The following is a 24,131-nucleotide window of genomic DNA, read 5'->3' as shown; positions in this document are numbered from 1 at the left end:
AGATGCACGAGTGATCCTATAAGGGTTCCGTTTTTTCCTTTTGAGGTACGGAACCCTAAAAAGATTTATTTTTATTTTGTGGAATGGTGTCAATGTGATATCTTAAATGGATTCAGCACCCCAGATTTATACGAAAACGATACCAAACACGGCCTAGCACCTTCACTGATATAGATATATCAAGATAAAATTGAGAGCCCTAAATAAACTTTCAAGAGCGGATATCTCAAAAACTATTCAACATATCGAAAAAATTGACGGAATAAACTTGTAACAAATTAAATTACCTTTCATTTTGTATAAGTGGCCATGTCGCTGAGATGCATAGTTTCCGAGATATAATCGAAAAACGGGAAAATGGGACCTTCAAAGCCCCCTCTCTCCCCCCCGCTCAAGGGCTACGGCCGGGGACTTTTGATATGTTCACCTCCTAACTTGTCAAACCGAGTTACGGAGTCAAAAATTGTGTTCCGAGCATTTCCCTCTACAACTTTTGGAGCATTCGTTGCCTGACCTAAGTAGCTTATTGAATTTCTTTAAAAACTTTTCTGTAAAAGGTTGACGGGTGTTGGGTGTTTATATGGTTTCGGTCGATTATTATCATTTGCATTGCCCATGATGACTTACTAGAATTACGAGCACACGAGACACTAATAGTAGTTTGACAAACCTTGGTTTTCAAGAGGTATTTTATATTGACATTTGCTGTCACAAATTTGCTGTCAGATTTAGTCGCAAACCGCACGCAAAGTGCACACAAATGTGTCGACACCTTGTTACGGAAAAGTGTAGACACGGCGACGACACTTTGTTTCGAAACAATTCTAGACACATTGTGTGGACTCTGTTACGACACATCTGACATTTAGTTACCACTTTGTGATTCTGCGACTGGAATGGTTATATGGGAAGATCTCTTATTTAAACTGTAACTGGTTCCCCGCGATACAGGCGTAGCCTAGTGCGGAGACCCCTGCCATACTCTGTTATGTGTTCTTTTGATAATAAATTTATTCTTATTCTATTCTTATTCTTATTTCAGAGGATTTATGATATTCCGAGCGAAATTTTCATAACGATATTTTGTCAAATTAACAGCGTAAAAAGTGTAAGAAGCCGGTTTATACAATTCATTATAAGTTTTTCTTCCTTTGTGTGCTAATATTTTATCATATTAGTCTATAATTTAAAATATTTTGTGTAAAAACATAATCTGTTACTTTACGCTAGGGCTTGACAAAATGTTCATATGACAGTATCGATAACTTGTCGGTATATTAATAGCTATGTAATTATTTCTTCACAAGACATCATTAAGATATTAGCTTTTATAACCGACTTCAAATAATAACGATTGTTATACCTTTTTAAAGGTGTTCATGTATAGCGGTAAACTTAAACTTTACTCTCCAACACAGTAAGAGTTACATTAAGTCTGCAACGATTTTGATGGCAAACGCAGTGCAAGTGTTATTTATACGTCATAATGTCGTAGAATTTTAACGTTTAAAATAACACATTTGAAAAAGGAGTCGATAAAGCAATCAAACATCGACAGATTATTAATATGTTGTAACATGACATCACTATTTTTGATCTCACATAGACAATTTACGCACACACTTGCATTTCATTTTTGGTCACACTTTTGAAGATTCACAGTTGTTCTTTGTCATCTAATTCTATGTATTTTTCAAACACACAAATACTTAAAAAATATATATACTTACTTAGTCACCTGTAATAATTAACGGGCTGAATTATATAGATCATACTGAGCAACTGTTGCCATGGGAAATACCCCGAAACCGCGAAGAAAACATTAACTCTCCCATGGTATAATAATATACTCCGCCTGGTACTCCATTCCCGTCTTTTCTAGGTCACCTAACTGACACGGGCCTACGTCATCATGCGACAGCGCTATATGATAATATGCGATAGCGCTATATATAGCGGCCATGTTGTTGTGACGTAGGCCCGTGTCACTCTGGGAATGGAAGACCATGTTTTATTAGACTATGGACTCTCCCATAAAAAATGTCAAGGTCAGACAGCCAAAATGTATGAAACAGCCAATTTCTTTTGCGGTTTAAGGGTTGGTCCCATAATAAAAGTTGCTCAGTATATATTAACCCCGTAAATTATTGCAGGTGACTAAATAAAGACCCTTTTTAGTTGGATTTTTAATAAAAACAAAAAAGTTGTTCAAAATAAAATTTATTAACAATTCTTATATTTAGTTTAGTTGTTTGCAATTTTTAACATGGACCATGAAATGCATTTCGTGACTTCCCAAAGTACGAGTATCTAATGAACTGAAGTACTTAATTGCGCCTAAGATAGCACATCGTCATTTCATTAAATTTTTCTTATTTTTAATATCAACTTGCAGTTTTGTCTATTAAGCCGGGTCCAGACGGCTGTGACGTGTAATGTAATCCATCGTGTAATGTAACACGAATTCTGCGTGTGGACGGCACTACGAGCACGACATGTAACGCTCGTGCCGGACCCATCGCCTGTCGATTCTTAACGCGCGTCCACACGTCGACGGCGCTATATTACACGCAATCTTACATTACACGTTACACCCGTCTGGACCCGGCTTTAGCGAAAATGGACGCATTAGAACTTATTTACACTTATAAAAGCATGACATTTTGAAAGTAGGCTACAATAATAACCGCCTTAGGCACAAAATACGTCGTATAGTTGTGTAACAACTTCGCTGCCTCAAAAAATTAAAGCGTTTATTGCACTTAAATGTGGTTAAACCGTAACCGATTTTTAATTGACTGTGTGTCTAGCCTAAGGGCCAGTTGCAGGATCCACACTTGACAGACCGATCAACGGCAGTAGCCGTGATGTATGAAACTTCCCATACAATAAAATTTAGCGAACGCTTTAACGGTGACAGACAGTTTGGTGCAACCGACCCTAAAATCGAAACGAAACTCTGAATGCTAAAGCCAAGAAACACAACTGTTATTCAGCTTTTTTTTACCTAATTTGTCATTTATAATATTGATATGATATGAAATAAATGAATATAAATATAAATAGAATAAATAATACAATAAATGAATATAAATAGATAAGCAAAACCAAACTACCTAGATAAGATTACGTGATTTTTTTGTTTTCGGGCAAGCCGAAATTGAATTAATTATGTATTAGTTCAATTTAATAGCACGAAACTAAATACTTATAATGTAAATATATGCCATTTATGTAATGCAAATACATGCAGATATAAACATTATACGTACCTACCTAATGCAAAAATTTCATTGAATTAAAAGTCACTTTGTATGATGAAATGCATTTCAAGTTCTTAACAACGACGCGTCCTAATCCAAATAACATGCATAATGTATTGCCTCTATAAAACTTAATTTGTAATAATAACAATTATTATTTATAGGGATGTAACGATACATGATTTTGCCGATACGATACCGATACCGATTTTTGACTGTAAATAATCGGCGATACCGATACAGATACCCATATCAATGGCACAGTAGTTAGTTAATAAATCAAATAAATAAGGAAGTATGTACTTAATACGCATAAAGCATACCTATGTATAAAAGACACTAGATTTTATGAAGTGTGAAAAACTGTAAAACGAATAAAGAAAAATGCCAAATCAAAATCAAAGAAAACATTTATTTAGGTAACCATCAAGCAATCAATGCGAAAGTAAATCCAAATCAGTAATTATAGTTCACTTTAGGTAGATTTTTTGTCATTAAACAAAGTTTATTCAAATTATTAGCAGCGTCGTTCGTTTCGCGCGCTTTTCAAACTGTGATATCGGCTGAATTTAAATCGGCGATGCCGATATATCGGCCTGCCGATTATATCGGCATCGGTATCGTTACATCCCTAATTATTTACATCAAACATCTGTCAATTGTATTGTAAATAGTATACAAACTTGTGCATAAAGTAATATCCTCCTAAGGCCCAAGGTCCTACCTATAGTACTTATTCTGTTCGATTTCGTTATATTTTCAAACAAAACCAAAACCAACTCTATTCTCTGCACTAAAGGTTCAAATTTCAGTGGCAAATACTGGATTTTTCATTTGTATGGCTGGGCCTTAGGAGGATATAGCAGGTATTTTAATTAACCCTTTCAACGTCAAAAACGTCTTTAGACGTTTAGTATAGTAACTTATTTTTAAGTTATCTGTAAGTGACACTTGGTATAAACTGTATGGCGGTGAAAGGGAAATTACATAAATTTATAATTGCCATTCAATTTTTTCTTGTAAAGATTGACAAAAACATAACACACTTCACATAAATGTTAACAATAATTAACTGTCACACGAGACCAAAGATATTGCTCCTAACTTTTGAGTTTCTCGCTAAGCTTAAGATTCCAGATAAGAATCGATCGCTACGCTTGTGATTACAGAATCTTTCGCTTACTTGGGACTTAACTAGCATAAAATACCTTTGCTCTCATGTTCATAACACGGTTGTACGGGTTTGAAATTTAATGGTCAAAACCTATGTAACATTAAAATCTAGTTTGACTTTTTGTTAACTATTTTCGTCACTAGAAAGGCGCAAAATATAACGGTTCGACTGCTTCAAGCAGTGATTAAAGCATACTAGCGAGAGAGAAAGATAGCGTGTCATGTTAAAGAGGGACACCATGATTCCGCTGTAAAACGTCCGTTTTAGACATTAGACGATGAGAATTCATATTTATGTGCTTCCGACACTATATACAGACGTAGTGCGTAATTGTTTTCCATCGTATTTTCTTAAAAGCGTTCGTATTTGTCTGAGAGACTTCGTGAGACTGACTGAAATAGCAAGACACGTTCGTACGTTTCCGTGAAAATACGATGGAAAACGATTATGCACTACATCTGTAGGTATTTCAAGTTTGCCTCCTTTCTAGTGACATTGGCCAGTCTAAGGGTTCAATTCTGCTTATTTTATTGTTTGCTGATAATGTAATTATTTATTGTGTTTTTTTTTAACTATCTGCCATAGCTCGCTCATAGTTTATAGTGGTCAAAAATTAAATACAATATAAAATGCTAAAGTTGCTTAGGATAAAACTATAAAATAATTGAAAGGGTGGGCACTATCTTGTGCACGGGAGAGTTGCCCAGCAGTGGGACGTCTGTTCTGTTAATATTTGTGCGTTTGTTTGTTAGTTTTCTTATATATAATGCGGGCTGTTACAACCAATTAGCGGTATCCCAAATAAAAAAATAATGCAAACATTTACCTTACATTCTTTATATGAAAATTCATTTTTTCTCGTGCGAATGAAGCCTTAATCCCGGTTTAGAGGCATGGTGCAAGTGGCGCTTAGTATGATTATTTTAATTCTCGACATTCTTACTAGATGGCGTTGCGCCATCTCCAACTTAATGATTAATATTATACTTGTTTTTGTTTGCTTGTCTCTGCAATAACATTGACATTTTCTGCTAATCCATGAAGCAGTTATTAATCTACTTAAACTAATTTTTCTACTTGCATTGTATTGTATGACTACGTCGAAAGCAGTATATTCCTACACATTTATTCTCTTAGCCCCATGGCTTTATAATTTATTTAACTAGCAAATATATACTTTATAGTAATACCTTAGAGCATTTAGTAACTGGAGACGTCACGGCTGTCGTTTTCTGTACGAAACAGTCTGCCGATTTTTGCGGGGGAGGGGACGTCAAATGTATTGCTATTTCTACATGATTTGTACGTAACCTACAAATAGCCATGTCAGTCCATACAAAAGTTTGCACAATTGTGCAAGTTTTCCGGCAGAGGGGTAAAATCTATTAAAGGCAACTCCAGTTATTAAATGCTCTAAGCGCCACTGGCACCATTCCACTAACCCGGGGTTAACCGGTTAAACCTGTAGTTACCGTGGTTACCAGTACAATTTGACACTAGGTTAACGGTTAAACCGCTTAACCCTGGGTTAGTGGGATGGTGCAAGTGGCCATAAAAGTAATACATATGTATTGCAATGTACCTGATTCCTGAGGGTTTGTGGTCTGAGGTAGTGAAAAAGTGTGCATGTAACCCGGATAGTTCATTCAATCTAGTTAATTTAGATCTATGCAGTTTTGATATTTAGGAGTGTGCACAAATAAAACGATGTGACTCCGCCTATAAAATATTGAAATGAGATAAAATCTAGTTTTGTATAAACCAATTTTATTTCTTTTGTTTTTCATTTAGTGGTAACAGTTTTTAAGGCAACGACTGTGAAACTCAATGATTTTTCAATTAAGACATAACTTTATTGCACGAAAAATAAAAGAAAAAAATGGCGTATTTATAAGCCTATAGGCATTATCCGCCAATCATCATGCTTATGACGATTTTTTAAATATTTTAGTCACTGAAAATCTTTGGCGACGAATGGGTATAGAAAATTTGATTAAAAATTTACTAAAATTCATTGAAACCTTCTTATACCTACTTACTAGGTCTTACACAAAACCAAAAAGCCACGAAAATTATACACATTTTTCTTATTATGCAAACAATATCTACTAATACCATAAACAAGTACGAAAGTAGATAACTCTATCTGTCTGTTACCTCTTGACGCTTATACCGCCACAGTGTAAAAAGTAACAGTGGTCCGACAGCCTTTGACGTGTACCGAGCTACTAACAATGCGATGACAGCGATGTATGCAGCTCGGGTGCGCGCGAACCCCCCTCGCCCCTCATCGAACGACTGTATAGACGTGATACCGCTGAGCTGAATTAAATGTAAACATTGCGAAGTTTCCAAAAAGTTGTAAATGATGTCGGGAATTTCAGGAAAATTTCGATTCCCGTATATAAGAAAGTTTTGATTTTGTTCCATGTTGAAATTTCGCAATTTTTTATTAAGCTTAAGGCATTCTCTACCAGTCAACCACTGGGCCAAAAAGAGACGTTTGTTAATTTTGGAAACTTTCCAATGGCACATCAGTACGCTGAACCGATTTAGATGAAATTATTAGAAATACTAGAGTTAGACCAAGAAAATGTGCAGCGATTTTGACAGCCCACGCAGTGCAAGTGTTATTTTAAACGTCAATCTTCTGTGGAATTGTTACGTAATAACACTTGCACTGTGTGAGCTATCGAAATCGCTGCAGACTTTTCTTAGTTTAACTCTACCTAATTTCTTCGGAGACCAAGTCAGGGACAGAAGCTATTGTGTATAACTTTCGTAGTCTACACATTTTCTATTTTACATACTACACAAGTATAATTTCATTTTCTAAAGTCTATTTCAATAGAACTTGCTAACTATGTAAACAAACAACGTAACTTTGTTTTATCACTGTTTCTCTTTCAATTTTCACACCACCTCATCAAATACCATTGAAACCATACACATATACACTATTGAAACGGTCCGTTCCGTAAAATACATAAATATATAACTATATCTTGGATATTTAATTAAAAGTTTAAAATGGGTTCATAAGTTAGGTTATTAGGACCTGTTGGAATGACGGTATTGTTTCTTTTAAATTCTACAATTGTCTATGATGGGTAGTGTTGTGACTAAAGTTTGTGATATTAAACCCGCTACACACTACCCAACCCACGCTCTGTACCTACCGCCGCGGTTATAAAATACATCAATACATCATGCTTAAGTACTAATTTGTCTTCTGATCGTGATTAAACAAATTAAAAATAAGTAACTACTTGTTTTTTACTGTTGGTATTTTATTATTCGATATGGTTTGACATTAGTAAAGTAGTAAGTAGGAGTCTTGCCCATCACTAGTAAATTCATCATTCAGAGACAATTTCAATATGGCGGTTTGTTTACATAGTTAGCAAGTTCTATTGAAATAGACTTTACTAAAGTGTATTCATCCTTACGTGTCTTATCTGGTAAACAAACGTAAAGTCAAAGTGACATTCCAACAATACGATTCATAGAGAATCTAGACATCGTAAATCGTAATGTCAGATGTTTTTGGGGTGATCCCTTCGTTACTGCGATTATTGATGAAAATCTTATTAGAAATTATATTTTTCAGTGGTTATTAGGTTGAATTCAATAATTTGTAAGTTTTTTAAGTTTACAACAACATTTTAAGTAATGATTATTGTATAATTCCAGAGAAAAGTGTGATATTGTGATAGTGTGTAAAAGTGTTTACATGATAGGTCTAGTAAGGATGTACACTCTAGCCACACTTATGTATAGCAAGCATCAAACTAATAACATCTCATTTCAAATATTTGGATTGAGCGATTTACGAATATGTATGTATATATAAATAATAACGATAACGAGAATTGCAAGACTTACTTCTTGATCATCTTTGTTAATAATTTTATCGAATTGATTATGCCTTTGTTTTCTAAAATAATAATTTCGTGACCGTTGGACAAAACAAGTTATTGAGTGAAACATATAATGCCGATAGCGAAACGAATTTTGGATACAAATTTATGTGTTTCGGAGCCCCACAAGGGCGTTGTAATCAATAATTGCAACATAGAATATATTTGTAAGATGAACTCCTAAGGATCTAAATCTTCCTATTTAAGTTGAGGTACCTCATACTCTAAATATAGAGTATAGGTTGAGGTAAGTTTTAGATCGAAATTCTAGCTTTAAAATTCCTCTATTAGTTTAGCGCAAGTCCATTTGTGTTAAATGGGCAACTGGTTTGCATAGATGGCGCCATCATAGCTGGCCTCTTTTTCTGTGAGATTTGGCTTAAAGGGCCCGCATCCAGGGAATAAAATTCCATAAAAAAACAATTCTAGGGATTGACAAATGACAGGGCAAGCTATGCTGGCGCCATCTGCTAAATACTTCGACCGGCCAACCCCATTTAAAAGAATAATAAGACTAAGGCGCACAGTGGCGTAAATTATTGAAGCCGTAATTTTAACAGTGAACTATAGTTCGTTTTTTTTTTGCATTAGAAAGAACTTGAAAGAAGGTAAGCGATCTTGGACATGTCTTTTAATTGAAAAACGCTTTTTAAAAATCAGTAACTATTACTTATGAAAGCAGAAGAATATAAATCGTATTAGATTCATAATTGTTACATATTTACCGTAACTTATTTTTAAAATATGGTTTTCAATTAAAACACACATCAAGATTGTTTACCTTATTTCTAATGCTAAAAAAAACGAAATATAGATGGCGCTGCACCCCGACAAATGTTTTGTTGTGGTATGTGGTATGTTTTGTTTTGATAGATGCAGTTAGAAGGTCTAATAAATATACCGTTTGATAATGTAGTTACCGCATAATGTACGGTGCCTTCCGCCATCTACTAGAGCTGTATTATGTATTGTATATGGTTATGGTGGTGGTGGTTTCGCCTGGAAATCGACCAATTTAAATTGATTTACATTCGTTCAGTGATCATACATTCGACAAGTATTTCATTTTGACCCTTTGTTGATTGATAATTCTTTTTTAACAATTTTTTATAAAGATAATTGTAGATATATATTCTCGATACGAGTTCATCTATCCTTCTCCTAATAAACGGGTTAAAAGAAGACAAACTATTACATTATGTGTACAAATAGCAACAATCCTATCTGTACATCGGTGGACCTTATTACAAAACGCATAAGGTCCAGCGATGTACAGTTAACAGTGTGCGCGATGGTACATCTTGAACACATTAAGTCAATAAGATTTACAAATAACATTTTCATTTTACTCTTGACGGGAAAAATTCATTAAATATTAGCTATAGGCAGGATATCGTCATACAAACCGGAACTGTGTATAAAATTGCACTGTATAGATATAATTGACGCTCAAACGAAGTAGTAGAACGGGTATAGGTAGCGCCACCATCTGCTTTTCGATGTTTCTTCTCCCTCTGACTCTTCTGTTTGTTCCTGTGAGAGAAAGGTATAGCAAATGAAATAAAATTATATTTTAAAGCCAGAAATCAATTAACTACATTAGGTAAAATTTTAACGGATTATATCCAGTATAATGAATTAAAAATACATATATTTAAATAATTTATCATTTATTCAGGAATAGTTATTTACGATACAAGTACGAAAAGTAGAAAACACGTAACGAGTGGTGATAAATTAAAACACGGCCGAAGGGAGTGTTTTAAATCGACACGAGTTGCGAATTACCTATTCGCACGTGTATCGTACAACGTTTTACAGTACATATGGCCCTTTAAACTTTTGATATACGCACGGAAAGTGCTATTTTACGCACTAGTGCGGGAAAATAGGACCATATGTACTGTAATAGCTATTTATGTCGCGGTAACCGAAGACACATTATATTGGTACAATCAGCAGCAGAAGTTGCTAAGCGGGCGAGGTGATCAAAATGGGCTTGACACTTTATTGTGAAGAGAATAAGAGCGTGTCAAGGTAATTTTGAACACCTCGCCCGTTTAGTAAATTTTGCTGCTGACTGTACTTATGTATGGTAAAGTATAATAGTTCTAATTAGACAAGAGTAAACTGCAGTGATATTAGTAGAAATAACTACTTAAATGCCTACATACTCGTACTAAAACGATTAGTTTCCTACTAATCTATTTATATGACCAAAGAGAATATGAAATAGAGAGTTACTGTCATGGTAAATTATGTAGCTACAGTACATTTACTGCCATCTTTCGACAGACGATTAAAACTGTTAGAACATCTACTCGAGAGTAGGCTGAAGGTCATGGCGCCATCGCTCGAATAGATTGCACCATACCTTTGGCCTATAGTCGAGTAGATGGCGTCAATATTAACATTTAATAAGTTAACACATATCAGTGAAAGAATAAGGATCAAAGTCAAATGACGTTCTAACAGTTTTGCAGACCAAGTTGGTGCAGTCTTTGGCGGAATACTATTATAATTTAAACCAGCTACTCAAAAATAAAACTAATGCATGCCCACCTTGTTACATTGCATATGTTAGCTGTTAGAATATGGGGAAGTCATGCACGTAATGAAATTTCCGAATGCCCTGAAACAACCTCCAGGATATTACCTAATACTCATTATTTATTCATAGACAAAGAAATAATCCGTAAATATTTAAGTACAAAAAACCTACAGATAAAAAAATTGGCCCAAATCGCCGTCAACGGGCAAGGTGCCCAGAAGGTTGGCCGTATTTCCTCGCTGTATGGCGATACTAATACGCTGTGCGAAATAGTGGCCAGCCCTCTGGTCGCCAGAAGCCTCTATTAGGCGCGCCGACAAGTCTTTGTACCATCACGCTCCGCGATTTGTTGCGCCATTTAGGGTCCTAGCTAAGAGCTGTTTCCCACTGACGTCCAGTTTTTTGCGGGTACGGTTTTTTGCAGGATCCCGTTTTAGTAGTACAGATGCTAATATACAGGCTACTACTACTGCTACTTTCACACGAGCATTCTGTTTGCGGGATCCTGCATGCATACCACAGAAAACAGCTCTAAATTGTTATTCAATACTTACGCTAAAGAATTTCCAATTTAGCAAGAACACTAAGCGCCACTTGCACCATTCCACTAACCCCGGGTTAACCGGTTATATGTGGAGTTACCATGGTTACCAGTACAATTTGACACTAAGTTAACGGTTTAACCGCTTAATCTCGGGTTATTGGGATGGTGCAAGTGGCCCTAAATGGCATAACAATCCGGTGTGGTGACTGTACAGTCGACGCGCACTTGGCCCTCATGGCCCCAAAGTTTCGACACCAAACGCCGCAAATATGTAGCTGCTTCCCAGGGCGGCATATTTGCGGCGCTTGAGGCAGGCGTGGCTCACTCCGCGATTTCGTCGCTTTGCTACAGGTAGCTAAAAGTACATCCGTTCCACACCAATTTTGGTGGCTAGCCATAAGCCACCTAGCGGCCATATCTGTCCTGATCGTAACAGACGCGTTTTGTTAGAGAGTGAGTCTTCTGTACCTAGTACTATTATTTATTCTGTGCTTGAGGCTTTCGGCCGAGCAGCATGTACCTAATACTTAATGTATGCCGTAATTCATGAACGGTCAAAATGCTTATAAATATACGAATTCAGGTTTTTTTCTAAAACTTCTTGTCTATTTTTCATCTATCCTATTATTGATCAATTTATTGTATTTAATTAGAAGTGATTAATGTATGTTATACATGTATAGTTCGTTTTTTAGCATTAGAAAAAAGGTAAACAATCTTGACGTGCCTTTTTATTGAAAAACGCTTTTGAAAAATAAGTCACGGCAAATATGTAACAATTATGAATCATATACGATTATTTACATTCTTTTGCGTTCATAAGTAATAGTTACTGATTTTTAAAAAGCGTTTTTCAATTAAAAGGCACGCCAAGATAGCGTAGTCTTTTTCTAATGCTAAAATAAACGAACTATAGTACTGTAATGCCAATTAGCACGTAAAGTTTAGCTGTTAGTGCTGATTGAAAGAGAGAAATAAATAAAAAAACGTCGTTAGTAGTTTGACTCTTTCGGTTACACCTTTTGGTCGTAGATCGACGGTTAATCGTTTTTCCAGTTATCTGTGTTTATCAGACCAGGCAAAATAAAAAGTAATAATAAAGTCTTGCAATAGGCTGCGAGCTTCCCGAAGACTAGAAGCTTTAGAAGAAAGCCTGGCACAGTTTATAAAGCCCTGGAAAGCTGAATTTAATTTGAACCCTTTTCCAGACTGCTTAACCCTTTGCCAGGCTAAGGTAAGGCTTATATTTCCCACCTACGGCACTTTAAACATGTGTTCTATTTTCGACCAGTAAGACTGACATTCAATTGTCGTTTTTGAACTGTCAGCCTGGTAAAGGGTTCTGTTAAGTCCTTTTTTGCAAAAACCTAATCTGTATAATTGTTTTGAACCACAAATAGAAGTGCTACGGTAGAAATTATAAGGACAACCCATACAACCATTTCCAGTCGCCGTTACGACGCGGTGTTGACACATCTTGTGTCGACACCTTCTGTTTCGGTCACAATTCCAGTCGCAGAGTCGTCGCCGTGTCGACACAGTTACCAGAAATGGGGAAGGGTCGACACATGACACAAAGTGACATAAAGTGTGGTCGCCGTGTGCACACATTGTTTCGAGTTTGCGACTACTTTATGCCAAAATCATTCGTTCATTCGTTCATTTTGTTCCTGTCAAATGGAAACTGTCAGATGGAAAAATACTTAAATAAAAATAAGTGACATTAATACGCCATCTCTAAAACGGATTACAAGACGTAATTATATATTGTTTGCATTTATATTACAATAGGACTTAAATTATTATGGGGAATTAAACTGCTCGAGTGATTTGATAAACTAAGTGTAATATAATCAACGCGCCACCACATTGTTTTAGTTTAGCCGGAAATGAAATTGTTTACTTCTCAGTGCCTGTGTTCATAACTATATTATTTGAAGCATTTTTAGTACTTCGATGCGTATACTATACTTAAATAACAGAAATAACGCTTTACATACTACGAAACTTGTTAATTATGATGTATAAATATGGTTTATGGCTGAGAAATATTGCAGTCACAAAGTAGTTGCAATGTTTCGACTTTGTGTCGACTCTGTGTTGACACATGACACGCGCTGTCAAAAGTAATAACAAAGTTAATGGTATGTTACTGGATTTGCAAAATGGCTCCTTGTGTTGATTTGTTTTCAGATATTCTCAAAGTGTAAAAATGCCGTGGTCAGAGATGGGCATTAATCGATTAACTGTTTATTCGACTAATTAATGGAATAAAAAAAGTTAATTCTCAAATTTTAATCGCGATTAGTTTAGTCGACCTAACATAGATTGAAATTGAATTAATCTGAATATTAATCGAATAAATTATCGATTAAATCTCGATTGAAAGTTGACATGGGGCCATTTTTGTACGTAAAAATAATAGAAATGTCTTGCATGCAGATGGTAGCAAAACACTTTGTCATAAAAGTCGAGATGGGTGTCGATATATAGGTTTTAGGGAGTGCCGATTTCGAAAATAATGACCATTTTGGAATCCGAAATGGCGGCCATGCACTGTGTCATAAAAGTCGTCATGGATGTCGTTTTATACGTTTTAGGGGGCCCCAATTTTGAAAATGATGACCATTTTGGAATCCAAAATGGCGGCCATGCACTATGCCATAAAAGTCGTCATGGGTGTCGTTTTATAGGTTTTAGGGGGCGCAGATTTCGAAAATGATGACCATTTTGGATTCCAAGATGGCGGCCATGCACTATGACATAAAAGTCGTCGTGGGTGTCGTTTTATAGGTTTTAGGGGGCGCAGATTTCGAAAATGATGACCATTTTGGATTCCAAGATGGCGGCCATGCACTATGTCATAAAAGTCGTCATGGATGTCGTTTTATAGGTTTTAGGGGGCCCCGCTTTCGAAAATGATGTACATTTTGGAATCCAAAATGGCGGCCATGCACTATGTCATAAAAGTCGTCATGGGTGTCGTTTTATAGGTTTTGGGGGGCGCAGATTTCGAAAATGATAACATTTTCAATTTAAAAATGGCGGCAATGCACTATGTCATAAAAGTCGTCATGGATATCGTTTTATAGGTTTTAGGGGGCGCAGATTTCGAAAATGATGACTATTTTGGATTCCAATATGGCGGCCATGCACTATGTCATAAAAGTCGTCATGGATGTCGTTTTATAGGTTTTAGGGGGCGCATATTTCGAAAATGATATCATTTTCAATTTCAAAATGGCGGCAATGCACTATGTCATAAAATTCGTCATGGATATCGTTTTATAGGTTTTAGGGGGCGCAGATTTCGAAAATGATGACTATTTTGGATTCCACTTTTATGACAAAATACATAGCCGCCATCTTGGATTATAAAATGATCATCGTTTTCGAATTCTGCACTCCCTAAAACCTATAAATCGACATCCGTGACGACGCAAGTTATCTTTATTTTCAGATCTAACAAATTGCTACAGAATACAAAGGACAAAAAAGAAGCGAGGAGGTAATGAAACAAGCAAAAATACAGATGATTCCTCGACGCAATTGGGTGATTCTTAAATTGTGTCCAGATTTTTTTTGTCATAAAAGTTTTTATTTTTCACATATTACTCTCACAAGTTCCGTGACATTTCGACCTTGTAATTTTTTAAGTAAATGTTTTTGTTTATCTATGAGGATCTCACTAGAATAGTATAATCAAGGTATGTTTATATTTGATGAATGAAATAGTAACGCAAAAAAAATATATTTGTGTCTTATATTCCTGCCGAAGACTTTTATTTTACCTTTTCCTTCTACACAAGTTTAGCCAAGTAATAAGAATTTAGGGCTCTCAATTTTATTTTGACTTCTACTCATACTCATACTCATACTCATATTTTATTGATAATATAGATTACAGGTCAGGCTTACATGACTAAACTACATTAAAGGTAGATTTATAAATAAGTATACAAGATTCATACATTTGAGAAAGAAAAAGGAGAATTAAGTAAACTAACAAGTCAATTATTGTGACATTATTTAACTCCTATTGTTATTTTATTATTAACATTATTTGGTATTCATTATAAATATTTTGAGGTCAAATCTACAACAGTAAAGCTACGAGGCCATGTTTGGTATCGTTTTCGTATAAATTCGCAGTACCAAATTTAGGTAAGGTATCACATTGACACCATTCCGAAGTAAAAACATATAAACTTATTAAAATACTTTCTTTTAAACTCCTCTTCACGCTTAAACTGCTGAACAGTTTTAATTTAAATTTGGTACACATATATTTTGAGTCCCGAGACAGGATATAATAAGTTATCTCAAAAATCATCCTTTAAAGGTGTGAAATGAGGTGTAGGGGGGAATTCAGAATTGACTTCTTGAAGTTAATACTGTTAAAGTTTAGGTTTGAAGTCATGTTTTTTCATCATTTTTAACTAAATCAAAGATGTAGACCATCCCAAATTTCATATAAATCGGTTCAGCGGTTATTGATTTCCCGTACAAATTTCCACGCCACTTTTCACACCTTCAAAAGATGATTTTGGTTATAAGATCTATCCTATGTCCTGTTCCGGGACGCAAACTATTTCTATACCAAATTTCAACGAAATCGGTTCAGCGGTTAAGCGTCAAGAAGAGTTTCAAAAAAACCGGCCAAGTGCGAGTCGGACTCGCGTATTAAGGGTTCCGTACATTAAGTCCGACTCGCGCTTGACTGCACATTTCTAATAGGTTTTCCTGTCATCTATAGGTAAAGAACTATTTTGTGTATTCAGACGGACATACATACAGACGCACGAGTGATCCTATAAGGGTTCCGTTTTTTCCTTTTGAGGTACGGAACCCTAAAAAGATTTATTTTTATTTTGTGGAATGGTGTCAATGTGATATCTTAAATGGATTCCGCACCCCAGATTTATACGAAAACGATACCAAACACGGCCTAGCACCTTCACTGATATAGATATATCAAGATAAAATTGAGAGCCCTAAATAAACTTTCAAGAGCAGATATCTCAAAAACTATTCAACATATCGAAAAAATTGACGGAATAAACTTGTAACAAATTAAATTAACTTTCATTTTGTATAAGTGGCCATGTCGCTGAGATGCATAGTTTCCGAGATATAATCGAAAAACCGGAAAATGGGACCTTCAAAGCCCCCTCTCTCCCCCCCGCTCAAGGGCTACGGCCGGGGACTTTTGATATGTTCACCCCCTAACTTGTCAAACCGAGTTACGGAGTCAAAAATTGTGTTCCGAGCATTTCCCTCTACAACTTTTGGAGCATTCGTTGCCTGACCTAAGTAGCTTATTGAATTTCTTTAAAAACTTTTCTGTAAAAGGTTGACGGGTGTTGGGTGTTTATATGGTTTCGGTCGATTATTATCATTTGCATTGCCCATGATGACTTACTAGAATTACGAGCACACGAGACACTAATAGTAGTTTGACAAACCTTGGTTTTCAAGAGGTATTTTATATTGACATTTGCTGTCACAAATTTGCTGTCAGATTTAGTCGCAAACCGCACGCAAAGTGCACACAAATGTGTCGACACCTTGTTACGGAAAAGTGTAGACACGGCGACGACACTTTGTTTCGAAACAATTCTAGACACATTGTGTGGACTCTGTTACGACACATCTGACATTTAGTTACCACTTTGTGATTCTGCGACTGGAATGGTTATATGGGAAGTACATACAGATCCTTCCAATTTCAATCCAACAATCATAACCAACCACAACCTTCCAATTCTTTCCATCATTTCATCGTTTTGGACAATCCTTTGCCATCGTATTTTCTCAGAAAAGTTCGTATTTGTCATGCTACTGCAATCAACCTCAGTACCTTTTGCACTGAGACTGACTGAAATAGCATAACACGTTCGTGCGTTTCCGTGAAAATACATGGGTAAAGGATTATTCACTACATCTGTATTCATCGTACACTGTATGTAGTGCATAATTATTTTCCTTAGTATTTTCACGGATACCAGGGGTGCGATACTCCTGACTTCGGCCAAACTCGGCTCCGCATTGCTCCGAACAATTATTAGGGTTGACACCAACTTGACGTCCCTTTGCGTGCAAGACCACAGATAAGATAATGGCTTGAATTTTGACAACCCTAAATAGCCGAAAGGGATAGTGCCATATATTAGAAAGGGACAGCATGATTTGTCCCTGAACCGCTGTCAAACTTCGGTTTTGTAGGAAGTTTCCTTTCTGTACGGTAGTACTATTATTTATTCTGTGCGGATACTACGAATGTGTCTTGCTATTTCAGTCAGTCTCAGTACAAAAAGTACTGAGACTGACTGAAGTAGGATGACAAATACGAACGTTTCCGAGAAAATACGAAGGAAAACAATTATGCACTACATCTGTGTGCCTGAAAAGGGTTCAATTTAAGTTGTTTCTACATTTATAAGCCATCAGATACTACGAAATAGACTAACCCCCTTATTAATAAACGCGTTACAAGCCTCAATTAGCTAATAATGTCCTTATCTGTCATATTGACTTATGCATTTCTAAGAAAGGGGTAAAACATAGTTTAACTAAATCAGGCCCATAAAGTTTTATGAATAAGGGGATTACTGTCTACGACTTTAAGGGCCACTTGCACCATTCCACTAACCCGGGGTTAACCGGTTAAACCTGGAGTTACCATGGTTACCAGTACAATTAGACACTGGGTTAATGGTTTAACCGCTTAACTCCGGGTTAGGGGGATGGTACAAGTGGCGCTAAGAATGCCCGTACCTCCTTCGCCGGTTCGCTCTCGGCTGCCTCTTGTGACTCTGACTCTTTACTCGACTCGTCCGATTCGACTTTATCCGTTACTTTGGGTTCCTCATCCTTTTTACATACAAATATTATGTCAAAAAACTTATTCGTAGATTGGTATAGCCTCCGCGTACAAGTCATTGAAAACTGTAAACCCTATGTGACCCTATGTGATATATAAATAAGGTGTATTCGGCCATTTCCAAAAGGAAAAACACGAAGAAAGTGGCGGATAGTTCCGGAAAGTGTCTCTTATCACAATAGAATATAAGCGATTTAAAATTATTTTCGGGATTACCCAATTTCCGAAATTTGGTGAATATACCTCAATTAAATATTATGGGTCAATTTTAGACAAGTTTACCTAGTCCCACAGTAAGCTCAATAAGGCTTGTGTTACTGTATAATAGATATTGATAAATACTTTATCTTCTTCTACCTAGCGTTATCCCGGCCTTTTATAAATACTTTATATACATAAAAAATACTTTTAAAATTAAATTAACATGATCTAAAAATATACATAGAAAACATCCACAACTGAGGAACAAATATCTGTGATAAATATACAAATAAATACCCATACCAGGATTCGAACCCGGGACCTCCTGCTTCGTAGGCAGGGTACCTACACACAAGGATAAGTTTCAAAAAAATTACGCTGTACCTTGTACGGTGTAGTGTTTTAATTTATGACCCATCTTGTACTTTCTACCTTGTCACAGTTACAAATTGTCAATAGTATGAGGTCTCTAGCGACTTTCATATTGATTGTCACTGTGACAAAGTACGAAATGGGTCATAAATTAATACTTTCGACCGTACTTCCCAAAATACAGTTTACAAAGAAACTTGATAACTTGATAAGTTTAACTTAGCGCAACAATCATTCGATAAAAGAACTATTTATATTGTTAATAGTGGGGAACAAACAAATTATCACACAAACATAACAATGCAAAACTTACCTTATCAATGGACTTGATTTTTTCAGTAACTTTGACTTTGTCGCTCGTTTTCGCCTGTTCTGGTGCGCCGACGTCTTTCGCTGTCACTTTGTCAATCAATTTGTCACCAATGTCGGAGTTTGTCTGAAAAAATATAATGCCAGTTGATAAATATGTCGTTGATAAATATTTATAGGCATACGGCTCGATTCGGAAAATGAATTAGATCTCTACTAGACTTCAACAAGTTACGATACGGATAATTTAAAGATATTTGTAAGATAGATATGTCAAATTTGACGTTTCCGCGATTCTGGAGGTCCTCTTGAACGATTTCGACAAGTTATGACTTAGATACCCAAGTCACATCTAGTCGATATCTAATGTAGATCTAGTTGATCTCTAAATCGTCTCAAGATCTTGTGATTATCCCGAAATCCGAATAGGCCTGATAAATTTCATTTCTGATACAAATGCTTATCGCCGAACGTACTTTTCTTTCAAGAGTCAACTACAACGATTTAATACGCTACTTTCCTACTAGTCAAATCAGCTTATTTTTTAGAACTGTCAAAACGATTTGTATGGAATGAGTAATTGAGTATAGTGACGTCACGGTCAAGTCACTTATTTTTTATATTTCAAATCCGATTTATTAAATAGAAATTGTGTTTAAAATATTTGCTACTTATCTATGTTTTTCTAATAATTATCTGGTACTTAATTTCGTGCACGGTGTGAAATAATTTATTTTCAGTAGAGGAAACATCCCTATTCTAACTAACCGAAACACAATGAGGTTATTTTATTTTATCACAGAGTCCCTATGACCTCCGGTGTCCATCACAAAGCCTCCTCCACACTCGTGCGCGAATCGCGGGGCGAAGCCGCGAATGCGAGTGTGGAGTCGATTTTGAACTCACACTCGCGTTCGCGGCTTCGCCCGCGATTCACGCGCATAGTCTGGAGGGGGCTTAAGATCAGCTCGATGGTATAGTTCGTTTTTTTAGCATTAGAAAGAAGGTAAACAGTCTTGACGTGTCTTTTTATTAAAACATATTGAAAACCGCTTTAAAAAAATAGTTTATATTACTTATGAAAGCAAAAGAATGTAAAAGATCGAATATGATTTAGGATTAAATAAATAGATGATGATGATGATGATGATGATGATGATGATGATTAAATGATGTAAATAGTTGTTAATATGAAATACTGTAATTGACATGTAAAACTATGTTTTATAAAGGAATTAATGAATGAATTCTAACATATTTGCTGCGATTTAGTTTTCAATGGTGATTTTTAGGGTTCCGTACCCAAAGGGTAAAACGGGATCCTATTACTAAAACTCCGCTGTCCGTCCGTCCGTCCGTCCGTCCGTCTGTCACCGGGCTGTATCTCGTGATCTGTGATAGCTAGACAGCTGAAATTTTCACAGATGATGTATTTCTGTTGCCGCTATAACAACAAATACTAAAAACAGAATAAAATAAAGATTTAAGTGGGGCTCCCATACAACAAACGTGATTTTTGACCGAAGTTAAGCAACGCCGGGCGGGGTCAGTACTTGGATGGGTGACCGTTTTTATAGATAATGGTACGGAACCCTTCGTGTGCGAGTCCGACTCGCACTTGGCCTGTTTTTAATAAAAAGACATGTCAAGATCGCTTACAAAACGAACTATAGGTACTGTAAACTCAGGTAACTATAGTCCTATACCACAACTATGGTCCAGTTTATAAAGTTTGATTCGTAACGGGACTTAATGATTTGTACTCGTTACATTTATTTTGGAGTTCGGATATACTAATGCTATTTCTATATTATATACTCAACATAATTTGAAAAATACTTATGTAGGGTTACTCGTCGCAGACGAAAACAACGTAATCTCAGTCCACTTATTTATTGCAACACATTACATACTATTACCAAAGAGAATTTGAGGTTTACCTTTGTTTTTCCAGCGATTTTTCTGCATATTTTGTGTCACACAAGTAATTTAATATTGCAAAATAATCTTTACACATAATATTTAATTCAAACAATTTTAGTTCGGATTAGTTACATTTCACAGAAAAAAATTGAAAATAGTTTTGTTTTAAGGATAATTTATCCATTTAATTTCATTTCACAGAATCATCGATCGATATGTAGAAAAGTTGCTTCTTATAAATGCGGTTTACCAAAATTTAAGATACAGAACAGTTATTTAGTCGAACATTAAATTCATAGAATAATATTATTAAAGTATTCTTCATACATACGCGTAAGTATTCTTTATGCGTCCAAAGTTAAAACGGCCGGTTTTGTTTTGAGTTCATAGATCGACGAATTCAGCAACATAAAAACTAGTTTCATGTATTCAAAAGGTACTTAAATACAGAATACAGTACGTAGCGGCCCCTTTTTTTTAAATATCTTTCGTTAAATTTAAATAATCACGATTATTTAGCAGTGGCGCTAGTGTGCACGTTGATGGGCTCTTAATGGTGGAAGCTGTAGAATGCAGATAACCAGGGGCCCATTTCTCGAACGATATTAGTCTAATATTATTAGTGTGTTGTCATGACAACGCATACGATTTGACAGTTCGTGGGCTAATCATATTAGTCTAATATCGTTCGAGAAACGGGCCGCTGACCGTAATCCGCTCCGTTGGTTTATTTCGACACCCTCTTTTGGGAGGGTGTGAGGGGTCTCTCAGCATTCCTGCTTCGGAGACTCTCTATTCGAGCCCCATTCTCGTGGGGCTCTTCCGTCGTCATTGTGTGGACGACTGTGCACGGGTCAGCTTTATCACTACCGGCCTTTATCCACCCGCGACCCCTATACACTGGTGATCCCGTTTGAGCGGAACCAGGTTTAGGGGGCCGTAGTGGAGGCGACCGGCAGCTTAGGCTGGCGTGTACATAGTGAATCAATAGTTTGCATCTCGGACGTCATGATTCTACGTCGACACATCGTTACCGCGTTCTATCTCGGAGGTGGCGCCATCTCTTGACGAATTTGGGTACTACTTATACATATTTTACTGGAACCAGGCGTGGCTCACTCCGCGATTTCGTCGCTTTGCTACAGGTAGCTAAAAGTACATCCGTTCCACACCAATTTTAGTGGTTAGCCATAAGCCGCGCGTGGCGCTGTCGCCACCTAGCGGCCATATCTGTCCTGATCGTAACAGACGCGTTTTGTTAGAGAGTGAGTCTTCTGTACCTAGTACTACTAGTAGCTCTGTGAGCTGTAGACCTCGCGAGCATAGCTTATTGGGACCGTGCACGATGACAGCGCCACACAGCGGTTTGATCAAACAACAATACGAAAAGTTATGTCTTACTGGGGCTCGAACCCAGACTTTCTGTGTGCAGACAAAAAAGCAAATGTTTTCAAAATGCAACACGATAGTTCTTAGCTAAGCTGACGAAATTCGGCTACTCAGTCTCCTGTAAAAACTAAATATCTAAATACCGCCTAAACCAGCAATACAATTTTTCTGCATTTTTTGCCATTTACTATGTAAACATTTCTCAAAAAGAAAAAACTCTTATGATATCGATACGACTATTTGTTTAGGCGCGAGGTATCACGACTCCGCCATTTTTAAAAATTTCCAAAAACTGGATTGACATAAAAAAAATATTTAATCAGAGAATCTGGTCACAAAATTTCACGAGAATCGGTTGAGAATTGTGACCTGTAGAGGAGAACATCCGGACGGACATACGAAAGCAAAATGCCCGAGTCAAAACGTAGACCTTCGCTACGCTTCGGTCAATTATTTATTATGTGCTGGAACTCGAATTTGGACCATAGTTGTAAGTTGTGGACTAAAGTAAAAGTACCTGAATTTTATGCATTCATGCGGTGTTGTATAGCTTCGGTCTGAGCAAACGAATGGCGCTGTTTACTGTCAATCCGTACAATAAGATCCTAAAGCATTGGACAGCCGTGCACCTGGACCAAAATGGAAAATAATATGTAGGTATCATTTAATAAAGGATCTATTTATCCACTCAACCGTCCGGCCCCCGAGACTGTTTTCCTGTCAACCGTCCGGGTTTTTTTAGCGACGTACGCCCCGCGCAGCGCATTCACAACTTTCTACAAAAATTATAACTACACTGCCATCTAAATTTTTTTAGAGCTAACTATTTTGTTAGGCTACGTTGTCCCATCAAGAGAATTAGGAAATAATGCCGAAATACTCCGTTAGATGGCTCTGAAATCAATTCTTTCTTCCACCCCTTTGGATAGTAAGGTTCCCGCGGACGGTTAAGAGCATATTTTTTTCGGATACTATGCTATCGTCGGACGGTCAAGTGGAGCTTCCGACGCGCGGGAGACGCTACTGTGGGGTGTCCCGAAAGGTTAAACCTGTTTCATACTAACTTAATAGGGAATATTACGCAAAACTCTGCGTGGAGGGCGTCACTAGACCAATCACATGGCCTACCGTGAAACACGACAATCGAAAGTTCTGTCTGCCTCTCTATCACTCTTGCCTATTCGATCGATAGTGAGGCAGATAAAGAAATTTCGATTTTCGCGGTAGGCCACCTGTAAACAAACCGTCTTGATGCATCAATGTCATAGTGAAAACTTGTCGAAAAACCGTTTAAGGCCTATGTATAAGTTACTCTATGGTTTACTAAACAAATTAGTGCTGCACTCTGTCGGCAGAACATTGCAGTAATACTCCCTATTAAGTTCTATACCTGATGTCTGTCCTGTGTGTGCGCGTCTGTCTGCGTGCTCTGATCCCGCGGCGCGTACAACTCGTCCAGAGCAGGGCCGTGCTTCGATGACTGTGCACACAAAATATTACTTCATAACTACCAGAACGCGGACAATAGCGCGTCTGAATAGGGATGTTGACTGTATTTAATAGTATATTACGAATATTACGATACAAGTGTCAAATAATACA

General features: G+C 36.7%; 1 long non-coding RNA gene across 2 annotated transcripts; it reads right to left on the bottom strand.

Annotated features, from left to right (window-relative positions):
- Window positions 1-9,659: 9,659 nt before the first annotated feature.
- Window positions 9,660-24,008, bottom strand: LOC134803160 (uncharacterized). 2 transcript variants are annotated; one of them, XR_010145950.1, is made up of 5 exons: window positions 23,920-24,008; window positions 19,222-19,344; window positions 18,230-18,325; window positions 10,920-10,989; window positions 9,660-9,890 (listed from the first exon to the last, which is right to left on the bottom strand). It is a non-coding gene; the product is annotated as an uncharacterized LOC134803160 (long non-coding RNA). The 2 variants fall into 2 exon arrangements; XR_010145949.1 differs by lacking the exon at window positions 10,920-10,989.
- Window positions 24,009-24,131: the final 123 nt, after the last annotated feature.

This window comes from Cydia splendana, chromosome 26 (assembly GCF_910591565.1).
Source record: "Cydia splendana chromosome 26, ilCydSple1.2, whole genome shotgun sequence".
NCBI classification, from domain to species: domain Eukaryota; kingdom Metazoa; phylum Arthropoda; class Insecta; order Lepidoptera; family Tortricidae; genus Cydia; species Cydia splendana.
This window is presented reverse-complemented; position numbering and strand designations above follow the sequence as displayed.